Raw genomic sequence first — 8,700 nt, forward strand, 5'->3', positions numbered from 1 at the left:
CTAATAATGCAGTATCAGTTTGGCAATGTAGGCTGCCAGGCCACCAGCCGGTGCCAGGCGAGCATGTTTTATGTCTTGGACTGACAGACAGTGTATGCGGATCGCTCTACCCGGACACCTGCGTGGAGACGGGGTTGTTTTCAAAGAAAGCTACAAACGGTCGAACTGCAGATACGTATCGTTAGAAACAACAAATCTCTGGAAAATCAACTCAGTAGATTGGTAACCAAGATTAAAATGAAATGTAGGTGTGTTGCAGTGAGAATGTTGACTAACGAAGAAGAGCTGGCTTTGCTGTAGCAGCTAATGAACCTATCTTAGGCGCTCTTCATGCAGTAACAGGCACTAGACGGTGAGTCTGGCTGCTCTTGCACTGCAGGATGTGGGATGTGGGATTTAAGGGCTTCATACTTAGAGTCATCTTTCAGCACCGAGATCTGGCCTCTACAGCTGTTGATTTTGGACCACATTCAAATCACAGAGATCTCAGGGAATTATTTTGTCCAATCTCCTGCTCAAAGCAAAGTCAACCTGATTTCTGACCAGGTATCTCTGGGGTTTGTCCAGCTGGGTCTTGAAAATCTCCAAGAACAGAGATTCCACAGCTTCTCCAGGCAATCTCATGTTCCAGTGCTTCATTGCTCTCATAGTGGGGAATTTTCCTTTGTATCCTATTGGAACCCGCCCTATCTCAGGTTATGAGCATTGTCTCTCATTCTCCTGCCATACACTTGCGTTGTATCATTAATCTCCTCTTCAGTACTTTAAGGCTGCTGTTAGGTCCCCTAAATCTTTTCTTCTCTGGACTAAAGAAGCACAGTTCCTTCAGCCTCTCCTCGCAGGTCACCCGCTCCGAGCCTCTGACCATCTTGGTGACTCTCTGCTGGACTTGCTCAAGTTCATCTACATCCTCCTCACACCGAGAATCCCAAAACCCTTGACTTTCTTACAAAAAGGAAAGGAAAGGGAGCAAGAACACTGCCTGTACCTGTAATGTACTTTCTGGGTCACGTAACTCTACGGCAACAAGGAGAGGTATTTATCTGCTTGTTCTTTCCCAAGAGTCAGCAAAGTGTAAGGCAGCAGAGAGAACATTACTCAGGTTTCTCAAACTCACATCTGTACATTCTCACTGACCTGAGCGGCCTCACAAATAGTCTGTGATTTTGAATTGCAAGGGTAATTATGATATTCTCTGTGACTGAGAAGGAGCTAAATCCTACGTGGAGAATCCAATCAGAGGGAGACCGAGGAATAGAGCCATATAGGTAATGGAATAGCCTTAAAAAACTATACATTCCAGAGTGGCTGGAGGTGGAAATGTAGGGAATCTGTCACCTCAGTGAGTCTTTTGCCCCCCCCCCTTTGCTATAGGGTTTAAAGGAGGGGACTGCACAACATCAATTGAGCAGGTGACCCTGCTCCCCCCCTTAAGGAATGAAGGGGGAGAAAAAGTCTCTGTAAAGGATTATCTTACATGTAATTAATTTAACTGTCACTAAAGCTGCAGATATGGCAAGATTTCAAACATCACTTGGAAAATTTTCTTGCCATGTCATATAACAGAAATATTTTTCATCACAAATTGAGGTGTCTATCTCCTGTCATCTTCAGGGAGTGAGCATATGAAATTTGCTATGCAGCTATTCGGTGTGTTGTTTGGAATGGAAAAGATATATTCTGAGTACTGATTATTGGTGAACTTTAAAAAATTTGCTCTTGGATATTTCAGGAGATTAATTTTGTTTATCTGTTGTTGAATTATTTTGTTAATTGTACCTGATTTTAAAACCACGCCAAATTGGTATTTACAGCAATTTTATTTGCTGTAGCGTTAATATTAAATGTGAACAGTATTTTAAATTATTGCGTATGCAGGATCTTCTCTCGCATAATTATATGTTATTTGGGTTTTCTTTTATTTATCATGTTGTAAACATTTATTCTCTGAGATAGAAACTGTATTTAACATCCTTCCTACCAATACGTAGCCATTATCAGCTACCAGGTTTGCAGGAAAGCCAATGTAGCCGTGTAACGTGAGGGTGTGTAACATTGCTTTCTGTGCCTGTTCCCCAGCTATGTCATCTTTCTCTCAGGGAACTCCCTGGTGACCTCGGCCAGAAGCAAGGCTTAATTTGTTAGGCACAGTACAAATGTATATTAGATGACGTATCTTTCCAGAAACAATTTTCTTTCAGTAAAAAGATGCGTGAATTCACTTCTCACGGTTAAAAATACAGCTACCTGATTTACCCTACGGTATTTTTAATATGATATTAATAATAGATTTTCTGTAATCTCTCAAAATCTCACCATGTCATTGTAACTGTTTATTAGCTTAATAAGAAATACACACATTCGACATTTGACTTGAATTCTGGAGAACTGACTTACCCCATCTGAAGCTGCAGTCTTATGTTTTAGTGTATTTTAATATTTTGTATTTTAATAAATATTTAAGTACACCTTAGCACATTTTAATAAGATTCAGAAAGTGAGGCTAAAATAAGGTTCAAGAAGTCATCTAATCCATTCCCCACCTCAATTTTAAATCAGCCATACCTGACGTATTCCTAGCGGGTATTTATCCAGCTTAAAAAAGAGGCACAGCCAGGATAAGCTGCATCACCGAAGCTGAAGGTACAAGGAAGAAAGAAGAACTCAGTAGGTATGCACAGTGTAGTCCTCCTTATCTGCCATACACAACCTACACAGAGATGCTATTTGTAAAGTACATATATAAAAACCACATTTTTCAGACCAAATAATTCTTTATGTTGATAAACTGGAATAGAGGCTGTGTGCTCTGGTTTTGGTTCATCTGTTGGGACTTCCCCATCAGTTTGCTCACTTGACTATGACCTGAGCAAATGAAAAGCCCAGCACCTGATGCTTTCAAAGATCCTGAAGTTAAGGGATCTGTGTGGCAGTGCCAATGCCCACCTCCGTCCTGATGGATGCACAGTCGATTCATTGGAAGTTAATAGTTGCTTCGCATGAAAATATGACTGTACACTTTGGGCGCTGCAGAATCTCTCTCCCCCGTCGGGAGGGAGGCAGGGCCGGCAGCGGCTGGGACTCACCCCGGACTCCAGCAGATTTGGTTGGGTTTGATCTTTCTGTAATCAAACCACCAAGGCAGCTGCTTCCATCAAAAGCCAGTAGCTTCATAAAAACAGCGCAGGTATTAAGTTGCCCTTCTGCCTTCCTCGCTTTCTTGTATGGATGCCTCATATACAGAGATACTCCATGGCTGGGGTAAATGAGAGGAGACCTGTGGGCTCCCGTGGCATTGCAGTGAAGCTGCTCAGTGCCCCCAGTGCTTTCTACCTTTGCATTTCTTAACTGCGAGGCTTGAGGTGCCTGAAGTCTGGCTGATAGCAGGTGCCTCCCAGAATCCTGGGATACTTGCCACAGTCGACAGAAAGTTTTGAAATCGGTTTGAAAGATAAAATATAAGCCTTCACTGTTCTCAGATAAGTTTTGCAAGTTGTTTGACAAATACTCCTCTACCTTGACGTGTACCATTAATTTTTAGCTTTTTCTAGCTAAAACCCTGCCCTGTAAAATGCAAACTTTAACAATGACTTTGTTTCATTCCATGGAAATCTGTCATGCTGTTACTGTCACGCATCACTGTGTCACATATATACCATCTGCCTTGCCATTCAGGGAGGACTCTAGGCAGCAACTGCTTATGACTGGGCTGTGAAATGCATCGCTCCCTGGCTGTGTATTCCCAGCTAAATGATCCCGAATGAATCTTCCCTCACCTTCAGCTAACCAAAAAGTTCTTCTTTTTCTTCTTAGACCTGTAGCACATCACTACGATGCTGCCCTTGGGTAGGTCTACCACAAAGCATTTAGATCTAGCCACAAAGCCACCTGAAAGGGTTCCACTTGTGCAGGATGCCTTCGCAGGCTGGTAGCCCGCATGGCAAAGGAACACTCCCTGCAGCTTGTGCAGTCTCCCCACTCCTTTCTGAATTAATATGGTTATATTGCTTGTTGAAAAGCACTGGCAGCATGAATAAGGTGATCCATACACACGGCTGTGTAAATTTTATGCTCACACAATTCTAGGATAGAATTACTCTATTTCATCGAAACTTGGTGGGGTTTAGAAAACAACCCCTTTTCTCTGAATGACTAATGACTTGAAAATGATGCTCCAAAAAACTATGGATCGGTTCTCATTTTCCAATGGCTCTCTTTGTGAAGGTCTATTTATTCTTCACCATACCCTTCTAAGCCTTCTAAGGCTTTTAATCCCTGGATGTTCTTACCCCTTAGGTACTTCTCCCTTCACACCTGATATACAGTCTGGCCATTTTCTGCTCAGAGAGTAGTGATGAGGCAAAAACAGGTCATGGAGCTTTTGGCAATATGAACTTGCCCCTCGAATCTGCCGTTACTGGGACTATACCCAAATCTGAGTGCCTGCTATGTATCTTCCTGGCCTGGCTTTTTGATCCTTCTGGACTCTCATAAAGATGTCCTTGTCTCTGCTCTGCCAGGTTACAAAGCACTCTCTATAGAGCAGAAGCTAACTGCTCTTAATCTATGGGCATGCAAACGGACAGAAGAGATACCTCACTCCTGTCTGGTAACAGGAGTTATTAGGCCAGCTGATGCGACAGGGTCCTTGTCATGTTATAGATATGGTCTGTACTCTTGCATTCAAAAGCTGTGACAGCAGCAGAGAAATCCAGTGGCTTACTTGATAATCAACCAAGCCTTCAGCTCCCAGAAATCAGTATTGTTCCATCGGCTCCACTTAACTATGCTTGTTCACGTCCATTATGTGAAAATATTTGGAATTTGTTCATTTATTGGTTACTAGCTAAATAAAACATGCTGGCACCTGCCATCGTCTCCTGAATCAACAGAAGTCCCGGGACTATTTCCTGTCCATCCAATCTGGCATTTAATACAAACGTAACTAGATTTGCAGCTCTTTAAGAACTCATGTATGGGTAATGAACCTTCAAAGCGGTGCACAGGTGCCAAGTTGTGGTTCACAAGGAATTCAGGGGTATTACACCCAGGGCTGGCTCTGCATGCCTTTCAGGCATAATTGGAGAAGAATGTTAAATCCTTTCCTAAATAAGCAACAGAGGTGGCCCTAGCACAGGGCATACTCTGACTCCGCAGCAATTACATCTGTACAGCTTTCAGCACTCCCACCTTTTCTAACAGCCTTCTTCCTTCGTAATGAAGGAGAGAAAAGGAAAGCAAAAAGAAAAACATCCGCAGGGCTCAATAGGTAGAGCACTATGTTATCCCTCATAAATCCACATAACTCCACAGGCTTCAGCAAAGAATTAAGGTGGATTTAGCTAGCTGTGGAGACACTTGGCTTCTGAATTCTTTTCAGCAGTCTGTTCCTCATGCAACCAGGGCGGATCTCTCTACATCAGCAACGTTTGGTGAAGGACTTGTTCTACAATGTCAGTAGCTTTTGTTAGAGGCTACAAGGAAATGTGAAAGACTCAGAGCAGGAGTGTTTGATGGACCTTACTCAAGGTGGAAGTACTGCAGCTGAAGACTCAGTTTCCCTGGTAAATGAATATAGTGAAAGAATTCCTAGCATCAGCCTCTTGTTGTCTCCCTCCATTCACCTTGGCAACTGATAAAACATATAACTTCAGGAGAAGTTAATGATCCATGAGGTTAAAAAGCAAAAAGTGGATATTAATACAAAGTTATGTGTCCAGGACCATGTGTCTTGGTTTAACCCCAGCCGACAACTAAGATGACACAGCTGCTCACATACCCCAGCTGAGATGGGGGAAAGAATCAGAAGAGTAAAAGTGAGAAAATTTGTGGGTTGAGATAAAGACAGTTTAATAGGTAGAGCACTACTTCCCATCGGCAGGCAGGTGTTCAGCTATCTCCAGGAAAGCAGGGCTCCATCACGCCTAATGGTTACTGGGGAAGACAAATGCCATCACTCCAGACGTCCCCTCCTTTCTTCTTCCCTCAGCTTTATATGCTGAGCATGACGTCATATGGTATGGAGTATTCCTTTGGTCAGTTGGGATCAGCTGTTCCAGCTGTGTCCCCTCCCAACTCCTTGTGCACCCCCAGCCTTCTCTCCGGCAGGGCGATATGAGGAGCAGAAAAGGCCTTGACTGCCCAGCAACAACTGAAAACACCAGTGCACTATCAACTCTGCTCTCATCCCAAATCCGAAACGTAGCCCCACACCAGCTGCTAGCAAGAAATTTAACTCCATCCCAGCTCAAACTATGACAACACAAAACAGTCATTTCATTGAATCGATGTGTGCTAGATTACATCAGACCTGATTCTAGCTTAAAAGATGCTCGTTTGTACTGCACATCCAGAAAAAGGTACATGGATTTTGTACGTGTCTGAGAGTGGTCTCTGCGCTACAGGACTGGACTGGTTGCAATTTGCTCTATTTTTAGGTAAAAGTTTCACAAGTGTCAGTTATTATAGATCGATAACACTAGGACTCCATGCTTGAAATTAGTAGAGGTGTTATGGGTGCAAACTGTTATGTACATATGGGTAAACTCGAAAGAAACATAGGGGTATTGCTATATAGCAGATTAGGATAGGGAATTGGAAGTGTAAATATAAGTGTCTTGGTGAAACTGCTTTTCCCAAAAATTGAGATCCCCAGAACTCCCAGGTGCCCTGAGATGTCGATAAGCAGTAACAAAGAGAAATCTGCATCCACGTAATTTCTAATTTCTTGGGCTTCATATGAAACTCAATCAGGCTATTCCATGATTGGTTAGAAGCATCAGGCACTGGAGCAGAGACAAGGGCTCTCCCTGGCATGGACAGTCCATCTGCTCTGTGGATTGTCCTTGAACCACTAGATATCCTCAAGGATGTGCTCATCCCAGAGCACAAGTCCTATGAGGAGCAGCTGGGGGAGCTGGGGTTGTTCAGCCTGGAGAAAAAAGGGGGCTGAGGGGAGACCTTATCGCTCTCTACAACTACCTGAAAGGAGGGTGGTGAGAGGTGGGGGTCGGTCTCTCCTCTCAAGTAACAGGTGATGGGACAAGAGGAAATGGCCTCAATATGCACCAGGGGAGGTTTAGGATGGGTATTAGGAAAAAATTCTTCACTGAAAGGGTTGTCAAACATTGGAACAGGCTGCCCAGGGAAGTGGTTGAATCACCATCCCTGGAGGTATTTAAAAGACGTGTAGATGTGGTGCTTAGGGACATGGTTTAGTGGTGGTTTTGTCAGTGTTAGTTTAACGGTTGGACTCAATGATCTGCAAGGTCCCTTCCAACCTAGACAATTCTATGATTCTAAGGTATTTTAACGTACATGAGACTCCAATTTGTTTATATATTACTTTCCACAAACATTTATGAGCACTGAAAGTAATTAAACCTTCCTCTTTCTAGAGATGAGGAAACTGGAAATAAAATGTGGTTCATCCAAAGCCACCACCGAAGATCTAGGTCAGGATTAAAAGTCTTTTAAGGGAAAAAAACCCAAATCTTCAGAGAAAAAAAGAACTAAAAGGGAGGCTTTCTGCCTCCAGATGTTGCCCAAACTCCTTTGAAAAAATTATTGGCATCAGTGATCCCTACACTAACAAATTCTGCCTTTATGTAAATGGAGTATTTCCTTTCATTGGTAAATGATAATTTTTCATTAAATGTCTCTCATATAGTCAGAGATAGTACAAAGTGAAAAAAAATTAATTTGTTACTTTTGTAGCTTTGCATGTAAGGCTGCTCAGGACTCAGGGGAGGATAAAGTGACAAGACTGAAAATTCTAAATCTCTTTTATGGGCAAATCACTTTTCTCTGTCTAATCAGTTTCGTTCTCAATCTACACCGTTATTTCAGAAGTGACTGAAATGAGCATAATAATCCAAAACAAGTGTCTTTCGTATGTATGATGACATGACAATCTTTCCATATGACTTACCTGGTTTTGTTTCTCGTAACACCGTGCAAATGGGCACCCTTTGTAGGATGTAGCAGCATAGTATGCTCAAGCACTTCAGTCCTTATTTTGTCAATGGTGAATTTTTTTTTAGCTATCTTTTCATGTAGCTTAATTAGCTAGCTGTTTCTGAAAGTTTTCGACCTTCTTTAACCTCGTCTAATCTAGGTGACAAAATTTATAGAAATAATAAAGTCCTCTCGCTCTCCATTTCTTTTCTTAGAAGGTTAATAATTTAATAACATTGCTACCTTGCCTGCTACTCAGCTACTGAAACTGTAAATAAAGTCTCTCTCAAAGTGGAGGAGACTTGCAACTCATCTATTTGGTCTTCCATACCCTCCTCACAAATTACAGGGCAGATACCAGATGTTTCTAGATGAGCATTTTGCTCTTGATTGGGTTGTCAGGCACATCAATCTATGCACCCAATAGCCTTGCCAGTGCGACAACAACAGCAGGTCAATTTGTAATTGTTGTTCCAGGCCATACAAAGCAGAACTTATCTTTGATTACCCGTGAAGTTAACATTAACATGCAGCTTTATTTTCAGCTCCGCTTGCATTAGCAACACTAAAGGCCTGTTTGCTGTCTTCGGTCCAGTGGCAAAGAAAAAGCCACCTGCCCACGCCGGCGTTGGGGACACTGCAGCTGGTCTCACGAAGCAACAGCTTGGAAAAGAAGAGAAACCCCACTCATAATTCAATGCCTTCAGGTAGTTTTAGAGGATCGATGGGACCCACCTACCTAAA

Source organism: Chroicocephalus ridibundus, chromosome 3, assembly GCF_963924245.1.
Source record: "Chroicocephalus ridibundus chromosome 3, bChrRid1.1, whole genome shotgun sequence".
In the NCBI taxonomy this organism is placed as follows: domain Eukaryota; kingdom Metazoa; phylum Chordata; class Aves; order Charadriiformes; family Laridae; genus Chroicocephalus; species Chroicocephalus ridibundus.